This window comes from Hyaena hyaena, unplaced genomic scaffold (assembly GCF_003009895.1).
Source record: "Hyaena hyaena isolate Hyena2069 unplaced genomic scaffold, ASM300989v1 scaffold_572, whole genome shotgun sequence".
NCBI lineage: Eukaryota > Metazoa > Chordata > Mammalia > Carnivora > Hyaenidae > Hyaena > Hyaena hyaena.
The window spans coordinates 1,111,105-1,121,041 of NW_024081210.1; the positions used below are offsets into that span (position 1 = coordinate 1,111,105).

The 9,937-nt window shown below is 39.5% G+C and overlaps 1 long non-coding RNA gene across 1 annotated transcript; it reads right to left on the minus strand.

Moving 5' to 3' along the window:
• Window positions 1-742: 742 nt before the first annotated feature.
• On the minus strand, window positions 743-7,704 carry LOC120248273. The gene is made up of 3 exons (XR_005532541.1): window positions 7,434-7,704; window positions 2,356-2,438; window positions 743-901 (listed from the first exon to the last, which is right to left on the minus strand). It is a non-coding gene; the product is annotated as an uncharacterized LOC120248273 (long non-coding RNA).
• Between the last annotated feature and the right edge of the window lie 2,233 nt (window positions 7,705-9,937).

The following is a 9,937-nucleotide window of genomic DNA, read 5'->3' on the forward strand; positions in this document are numbered from 1 at the left end:
CCACACTGTCTTGATTACTGTAATTTTATAGTAAGTCTTGAAGTCAGGTAAGTCTTCCAACTTTTTGCTTCTTTTTCAAAATTGTTTTGGATGTCCTCAATCATTTGTAATTCCGTATATATTTTAGAATCAGTGTGTCATATTTCTACCAAGAAAAACTGGGGTTTTGACAGGGATAGCATTGAATCTATAAATAAATTTATATCTTAACAGTATTGAAATTCAATCTATAAATAAATTTATCTTAACAATATTGAGACTTGAAATCCATGAACATATGTATATCTCTTTCTTTTTTTATATCTTTCAATTTATTTAGTTATTCTCAATTTATTACAGCAACATTTTGTAGTTTTCAGTGCACAGGTCTTACATATATGTGTTAAATGTATTCCTAAATGTTTTATTTTTTATGTTACTGTAATTGGTATTCTTTGATTTCATTTTCTTTTTTTTTTTTTTTTTTACAAATAGTTTATTGTCAAGTTGGTTTCCATATAACACCCAGTGCTCATCCCCACAAGCACCCTCCTCCACTTTGATTTCATTTTCTAATTTTTCACAGGTAGTCTGTGAAACTATAGTTGATTTCATATAATTACCTTGTAACCTGTGACTTTGCTAAATTCACCTATTAGTTCTAGTTTTATGTAGATTTCTTAGGATTTTATGCATACATAATTATGTTTTATTTCACATGACTTTTTACAAAATTTTACATGCCTTTTAAAAACAGTGATACTGTCTACTTTAAAAAGTGGTTCAATTCTTGTCTTGGGAACTGACCAATGCAATTACTATTTCCTCATCTTTGGGAAGTCATGGAGGATACTGTCCATCAAGGAAGCCATGTTGATTATACAGTAAATCAGTAAGCAGCAGTCACTGGAAGATTCTTCGACTACATAGAATAGGAAAGAGGTTGATAAATGCCTCTTGGTATTCCTTCTGAAGACAGAGGTAGATGGAATGGGAGAAAAAAGGTCAGAGAAAACCAAGGAGTAAAGGATTTCTAAGGACCGTGGGTTGGGCCAGTCATCTAATCAGTTCTTCCAAAAGAACGGACTTTTTGGAGCAGGTGTCTGGGCTGTAGCAGAATCTGCTAAGATATCCCACTCTTAATGAATTATTTGTGTGGGCAAATGTTATCAGTATCTCCAGGGACTCTAATATGCTAAACAGGACACTGCAATACTGGCATGGGTACTGGCCTGGCTTTCCCCTATGTTTCCTTGGTCATTATTTGGAAGATGACTTGAAAGAAATAAGGTTATCTGGGAAGTTAACGACTGCCTAAGACACATGTCTAAGAATGGAATTTGGATTTGGAGATCAAGGTGTTAGAAACTGAAATTATGAGTTCCTAGTTAAGACACTAATTTAAGTGTCTGGAATTTAAAACATTGGAATTTTGAGAAAAACAAAAACTTTGGAGTTAGACAAACCAGGGTTCAAATCTCATTTCTGAGGGATGTTCTCCATTTTCCTCCAGACTCAGTTTCCAGCATTCCTTGCTCTGTGTGCTGAGTTGCTGACCTAAGATTTGCTCTCTTGCCTCCTGCTGGGTTTAGCCAATAGGAGGTATAGGCAGGTAATCAGAGATGAGAAGTGAGGTCAGGATATTTGTTTTTCCAGCTCCCTCTCAGTTGGGTTGCAGTTTGGCCATGGCTGCTCCTGACAGTTGGCCCTTTCCTACAGCTTTATCTCCAGATTTAAGTAACTACTGGCTTTTCTTGCCCCTTCATGCTCAAGGATAGTAAAAGCTTTCTGCTGTTTCTATTAATGGGCTCCTTTATACTTCTTGCAGGTTTTCTGTAACTCTGTATACCTTTTAGTGTTCCCTTCATTCAATTTTCTTCAGTCATCTCTTTTGAGGATGTCATCTAGACCCTGTTAGACCAGCCCATCTGCTTACTAGCTTTGGAACTTTGAGCAAGTTATTTCTGTAACTGAGTCTCAGTTTTTCGTCTATAAACTGGAAATAAAGATATCCCTTGCAACAGTAAGGGATAATAGATGTGAACAGCTCATAGTAACTACCCAATAAGTGGTACTTAGCATCATCATTAGTAGTAACTGTAATCACATGAGGACTGGCAAGATCATGGTGTCCTCAGTGACTGTTCAGAAAAAGTTGTGGAGCTGGCTACTAGTTATCCAAAAGCACAAGATTGGGGGTGGGGGCAGGGAGAATCTCGGGTCATGGAAGGTGAAAACTAGGCAAAGGGTTGGAAAGACTTACTAGTACTGCGAAATAGAATCATGTTGATATTTTAACATAAGAAGGGAGGTACAGCTTTAGGAGTCTCAGAAACTTGATGGGAGGATCTCAAATATGGTAATGGAGGTGTTCACCTTGTTAGCAAAAGCAGGTATGGTAGTGCTACACATCACAGGACAAATCCTTGAATGGCGATGCATTCAGCTGTGAGTCAAATCTTGAGAAAGGCAAAAATAGAAAAGAAGAGAAGTTATTATTGACATAAGGGCATTCTGAAGATCATCAGCCAGAATGAAAAGAATGAATCCCTGACTCAGCCTACAAATCTGGTAAGGAAGCAAGGTGTCTACATGTTGTATCTTGATTGTCCCCAGCTCACTTCTATACCATCACTTAATACCCACTGCTACTCTGGCTGGCTGGCCCTTTCCCTCCTTCATGTCTCAGTCTCTTAGAAGAGCCCACAACCAATTTTGGTGGAAAGCTCTCTTAGTTCACTCGCTGCTCCCTTCTTTCCAGGGAGCACACATGTCTTTGTGGATGGAGGAGTCAGAATGGGTTCAAACAGAAGCTCTCCATCATGGTTCTTGCAACCTCTCTCCCCATAGACTCTCAGGCTTTGTCTCTGAGTCTAACTAGTCATGCAGAACCCTTCATCTTTGGATGTAATTTATGTCCAGGGGATTCTGCAAGTCCTATTGCAATTTACTTTCTGTTGAATGCCCCTACCTTATCATTTCCTCTCCTATGCCATATATATCCGAGTTCTTTTCCCAGGAGGCTTCTGAACTCCCCCCAAATTCAAATAAAGCTGGAAACCAGAACGTGTCATACCTAAGCAAACTTCAGATTCTGCACAGCTTCTAATAAATCCTTCCTTGACACACAATTTTTTTTCTCCCAGCAGGTAGATGAAGTGATGAGATCGTTGCCTGTACTTAATTGTAATAGAAAGGAGAGGAAGCTTGAGATAAAGAGCTTGTGTGAGCCAGGGGGAGAAAAGAAACCCAGAGAAAAGATTCAGTCAGTTTGAAATTCTGAAGTGGTAGATGTCTCAATAGGGGCTGGGAAGGTCCCCATTTGGATATTCTGTCTATGAAATTGCATTCAATTCTGATGACAAAGAAACAGAGGTGGTTTCTAAATAGAAGGAATCCTTTGGCTTCTCAGGGAGCTCTGTGTGAGCTCAACTCTTCAAAGGACATTACCGGAAACCAAAGAATGAAAATAAAGGATGGTGAAGATTTGTGCAAATGACGTCAGAAAAGCAAAAGCTCAGGATAAATCCTGACTTGTGAACAATGTTCAGGACATCATAAAAGGCACAGAATGCTATTTGGAGCAAGTTGAAGAGTGAACAAGGCAAAAGCAAATGTCTTGGGTAAATGCTTTCAAGGCTGTCCCAAAACACTTGGCCTTCATTTGCTCTGCCAAGGAGAATGACCTTATGAATGGAAAGGGTAGAACAATCTGGGCAGGGGGGTGGGAGGGCATAAAAAAGATCAGTGAAGCCCAGACTGGTGAAGAGTCTGTGAGTGAGCCCAAAGCTCCCAGCCTCCTGCCCAGGAACATTGTATTCTAGGGAACTGTGAGACCTTGCAAATGAGATTACTGGGCCACTTCTGGTTATCTCAGAGGAGCAGTGAAAAATGGGGGATGTGTCAGAAGACTAGAATCAGCTAAGAATAGTCATGATTTTCTAAAAGGGGAAAAAGTGGGTTATGTAGAAGGATTGTAAACTTAAGTGTTTTACGGAGACCAGAAAATAACTAAAGAGTCAAGTAGGGCGGATAGAGACCCCAGTGAGCTGGAAAAGGCAGGCTCCTTCTTAAAAGGGCAGCTGTTACAAAGCTCCAGCTCTGGTTGTAGCCATGCCCAGAATGGTTGGAGCTTCACCATTTTAAAGTTAAATTTTCAAATTTTCAAATGGGGATCACGATTTAATTTTTCTTAAAATATTGTACAGGCTGAATTAAATAGGTTTGTAGATGGATAGGGCCAGTAGGCCACCAGGGATTGACTTCTGCCCATAGATTTGCCATTTTGTAGCTCAGCAGCTAGGATAGTCTATTAAATGATCACCTGGAAAGCATTTGAAAGGACTGATAATCCTTGGGAGCTACGCAGGTTCACTAAGGACCAATACCAATATGCCAGACTCTAACCTCTCTCAGATCTTGGATTCTGTGACAGACTTGGTGGTGTGATTTCAGCAAGACTCTGACAAGGATAACCACGTTCTCCTGGGGGACCAGATGGAGAAGTACAAATGGAATATGAGTACTTCTAGGTAGATTCTTAGCTGAATTGAAAAACTATGTTCAAAGTCGATGGATTAATAAACCAATACTGATAATAGGTTGATTGATTAATAAACCATTATTGACCAACAGGAAAATCTCTGTTTTCTTGTCTCTGACCAGCTACACTTTAGGAGCCCAGAAATAAGCAAGAATTAGCTTATGGCTTGACTGCTGCACGGTGCAGTGAGAATATGAACTCTTTGATCTTGGCTGTGCATTTTGTAGCCCAGGGGTCAGCAAACTGGCCCAGTGTGTATGACTAAAGTTTTGTTGGCACGTAGCCACACCCATTCTTCTGCACTTTGTCTCTGGCTGATTTTGAGAGATAGGGACAGAGTTGAGTAATTGCAACAGAGACTAAATGGCCTGCAAATTCTAAAATATTTACTACCTGTCCCTTCACTAAACAAGTGTGCCAACTTTCTGATGTGGCTAAACATCATCCTAGTAATCTTAGTGACCTTATTAGACTGTTGACTAATATTGGATTTGTCAGTAATGGTCAATAAAAGTTGAATGTCTGTATCATACAAATTGATATCAAGCTATGTCTTAAATCCTAGATTGAAACAATTAATTTAATTACTAAAAGAGCAGAGCTTTAAATTTATTCCTGATAAAATGTAGCTTATTGTTTTGTAATTCTTTGCCCAATGTCTTGATAATACCTTTGGCTTTGTTTGATGCATCCCACTTTTGAAGTAGGCTGGGATGGGCTCTCATGGTGATCTCAGGATTCAGGATTCAGAGGCCTGGTCAGGAGTAGATCTAATTTGGGGGCAAGTTCAGCATGAAGACCCAGGAGAAGACTTAAGGCTCAAGGTCAGAGAAGCCATGCCCATCATCACCATGATGGACAAAGGCAGGGCAAGAGGTCAGAGGGTGAGTAAATGCAAAAGCAGGACTAGAAGTGAGCTCAATGTGAGTGTAAAGTCAACAGAGTTCTAGATTTTTGTCTTTTAATGGGGAAAGGGTTTCTATCTATTCCTTGATGCCTACTATGAGAGTAATTAGATGAGTTCAAGAGGGTGGCCCCCATGATGGGATTAGTATCTTTATAAGAAGAAAAGACTAGAGCTTACTCTATGTGCCTTTGGAGGACACTGCAAGAAGGTGGTCATCTGCAAGCCAGGAAGAGGGATTTTACCAGAAACGTAATCTCATGCCCCTTAATCTTAGACTTCTCAGCTTCCATAACTGTGAGAAATAAATGTCTGTTGCTTAAGTCCCCCCAGTCTGTGGTATTTTGTTATAGCAGTCCGAGCTGACTAAGACGGATGTCATCAGTTTTACCCTTTAAAAAAAAATTCTGGCTAAAAACACATAACATGAAATGTGTCATCTTAACCATTTTTAAGTGTATAGTTCAGTAACATTAAGTTCACTTACATTGTTGTGCAACAGATCCCCAGATCTTTTCATCTTTCAAAACCGAAACTCTGTACCCACTAAACAAGAACTCTCCATTTCCCCTCAATTTGACTTTTTAAAACAAAAATTTATTAAAGCAGCTGAAGAGAAGCACTACCAGATATTTAAAAGTGTACTTCAAAAGCAAAATAATAAAGAAAAGTAGATGCAATCTGGTATATTTTCATTGCTTGCTAATTAGTATCCTCTTTTCCACTTATGTCTTCAAAGGGGAAAAAAATGTAATTCCTTCTCCCGTTTACCTGCTTGAGCATTTAGAGTTTCAGGGGCTGGGACCCAGGTTTTTGCCTCTTGGTAGAAAAATCCCAGTTAGTGTTCTTCACAGCCTTAAGTGGCCTGTGGAAGAAACCCTGAAGGAGGGCGTGCCCCCTCTCGGCTGGCATGCCCCAAAGGCTTATTTTTAAAGAACCAATTCCTATTGCTGCTTTCCTTCTTGCTACTGAAGAAATTCCCTAGGGTTTTAGAATTCTTTCTCTCCAGAGTTCTCTTTTTTCATACTTCTTCCATACAGCTTGACCAAAGCGCAAAGAGGTTATAACCACATGCATTCCACTTTTGTTTTGGTACAAAATACGGTCATTTTCTCTGCCCTGATGAGAAAGAGCTTTCCAGTGCCTAAAAATGAGCCGCCATTCTCCAGCTTACTTCTTAAGTAATTTCCCCCTATATGCAACTGTCCTGTAAATGTTAGTGGTGATTTTTTTCCTTTAAATACAGATTGCTATTTGAAAGTGCCAGGACTTCTTCATCTTTATACAACACAACTTTTAAAAAAATGGAAGTATCTTTGTATTTTCTGAAAGTAGGTGATTGTTGTAAAATAATACAAAGGTTAGAATAAAAATGAAAGCCTTCTTATAATCACAGCCTAAAAGATTACCCATTATGTCTTAAAAAAGAGAACAACAAAATTTAAACAGAATTCCACAAGAGTCTTAATTTGTCAATTCAGAAGAGGCTGTCTTAATCATATCTGAGAGCTGACACAGAGTGTGGCATCAACACTGAATTTGTATGGTTCAGGGTCAGGATTCTAGAGTCAGAGAAACCTGGGCTTGACAATGCTCACTACAACATACTAACTGTGTACCCTTGAGCAACTCTATTACTCAAAACCTCTGCTTTCTCATCTTCAGTGTAGGAATAGTAATCATCTTTAAAGTAGGGATAGCTACCCCGAGGCTTGGGAGATGATAGGACATAGAACATGTATAGTATCTAGCATTAGTGCCTGGGATATAGTAGGTGCTCAGTAACGGTAGTGTCATAATTACAACTATTAGGTTTTTAAAAATTCTTTGTAATGTGCTAAAATACATGTAACAAAATTTAACAGCTTAATAATTTTGTAAGTTACAGTTCAGTGGTATTAAGAACATTCACCTTGTTGAATAACCATCCCCACCATCCACCACTATATTAATTATTAATATGGCTCTAATGCCCTGTCCTGGAAAAAAAAAAAAAAGTGAATTTACCTCTCTCCTGTGTGAGGCTTTGTCAGAATAGAGTCCTTCCTCGTCTCAAAATCTTTTCAAATCTGGTCATATGTTTCTGGCTAGATTTTGAAAACCCCTTCATATGAGGTGTTCAAGGCATCAGGCTGATTCTAGTGTTAGCTGGTGTTCATAGCTGTAGAGGTGGGGGCTCAACAGACCTGCACAGCTACTCTAGGGTAAAATTAATTCCCAGACGCCCTTGCTGACACTTTGCAGTGTCTTCCTCAGCAGACGTTTCTGCCGGCTGCCGGCCCAGGCTCTGCTAATGGAGGTTTATAAAGGCCTTCACAATTCCTATGGTAACCCAGGAGAAAGGCTGTTGCCATGGGGACTAGTCAAGCCCGTATAAACCTTCCATCTCTGTCAGACAGATGAGAACGATATGAGAATGAATCTTTTACTAGTTCACCTTCTGAAATTGCTAACAATTATCTCTGTTTTTGGAAAAGGGTTCATCATTTCTTTCAGGTGGAAACTCATTCACATTTTCAGCTTTAAATAAGTATTATTTCAAACCTTGCCTGATGATCTTGGTGTCAACCAAAGTCACTCAGGGACTGAAATGGCTGGTGATGGAACCATTTTCAAATTTCTCCAGTGTTACCAGCCAGTAAATAAGATATATCACAAGCATGTGAACTTCATGTTGTTTTGAAAGAAGAATAGGTTTCTTTGACATGCATTAACCCTGAACATGTGTCTATTAATGCACTTTTACATTGTTTTACAGTTAACTCTAGGAGAATCTGAGCTCCATGCAGGCAGGGTCTATATCCTTTCTGCCTCCGTATCTCCAGCATCTAGCCCACTGCAATCTTAGGGATTCACTAAATGAATGAATCAGTAAATCAACATAAACCCATATGTTGATGATGGCAGAGATAACAGTATTGGTGTCTGGGTGTGTGATAAGTAGAAGTTATCTCTAAAACATTTATTCACTTATCAAAAGACAATTTATCAATGCCTACCGGGTTCATTCCTTTCATGATGAAGTTCCTACTTTTACTTCATGGAGTCAGTCTCCAGGTATATGAAACTGAACAGGACAAGGTCTCCATCTTCCTGGAGCTCTTGATCTGTAGGTGAGACAAACACGACTGCCAGAGTAAAATAAGATTGGTGTTAGAGTAGAGGTATAGCCTCCTAAACCATATTTAATTCTGACTGGGGCTCAGAGAGAGAGAAGATGAAGTTTGAGTGGGGCACTGACAGATGAGTCGGAGTTCCACAGGCAGGTGAGGCAGGTAAAAGGTGGTTGTGTGGGGAAGAGGAAATGAGGCACGTAAGGCAGCAGGAAGAGCATATGTCATAGAACATAGTGCACTGAGGGCATGGTACTTGGTCTCAGGTGGCTAAAATACAGGTTTTCTGAAGGCTGAGAAAGGAGGCAGACCTGGGGCCAGATTACTGTGCAGAGGAGAGAGGGAGAAGTTCTACAGAATGCTTCCAGGATGTGAAAGCAGGCCCAGGTCTGGAGTTACAGCATGAGGAAGCCACCATTGAAGGCGCCAGGCAGTGAGAGGACCAGACCTGCTTTTAGGACAGCCAAAGGGCATGGCAGTGTTGGGGAAGGTGGCCAGGAGGTAGGGGCTGATCTGTAGAGGCAGATCTCTTTTAGAAGGTAGTTAGAATTTTATGTTTAAATTCCAAACATGGGAATTTTTGAGTCATCTTTTTGTGACTGATATCTAACTTAATTCCACTGTAGTCAGAAAACACTTTCAATGATTTCAATTTTTTGAGATTTTTTTAAAAATATTTTTTATTTATTTCTAGGAGAGAGAGAGACAGCGTGAGCAGGGGAGGGTCAGAGAGAGAGGGAGACACAGACTCTGAAATAGGCTCCAGGCTCTGAGCTGGCAGTCAGCACAGAGCCCGACGCGGGCTCGAACCCATGAACCGCGAGATCATGACCCAAGCGAAAGTCGGACGCTTAACCGACTAAGCCACCCAGGCGCCCATCAATTTTTTGAGATTGTTAAGGCTCGCTTTATGATCTAACGTATGTCAGATTTAATAACTACTTTTCGTACACGTGAAAAGAACATGTATTTGCTCTTCATCTGCGATGTTCTATGTATGTCAATTAGGTTAAATTTTTAACTGTGTTATTTGAATCTTCTTTGTTCTTACTGATATTTTCCTGTCTAGTCTATTTGTTTTTGTGAGAAATATGCTAAATTTTTTTAAATGATGCACATTTAACTATTTCATTTTGTTGTGTAAAATTTTTGCTTCCTGTATTTTGAAACTGTTATTGGAGGAATACAAATTTAGAAACTGTTCTATCTTCCTGGTGAGTTGAACCTTTTATTATTATCAAAAGTATCTCTGTTTCTGGCAATGGTTTTTATCTTAAATTTTACTTTGTCTGATGTTGTATGGCTCTATCAACTTTCTTTTGGTTAGTGTGTATATGTATATCTTTTCTATCCTTTTATTTTGAATCTTTCCATGTCCCTATATTTAAGACTCTTATA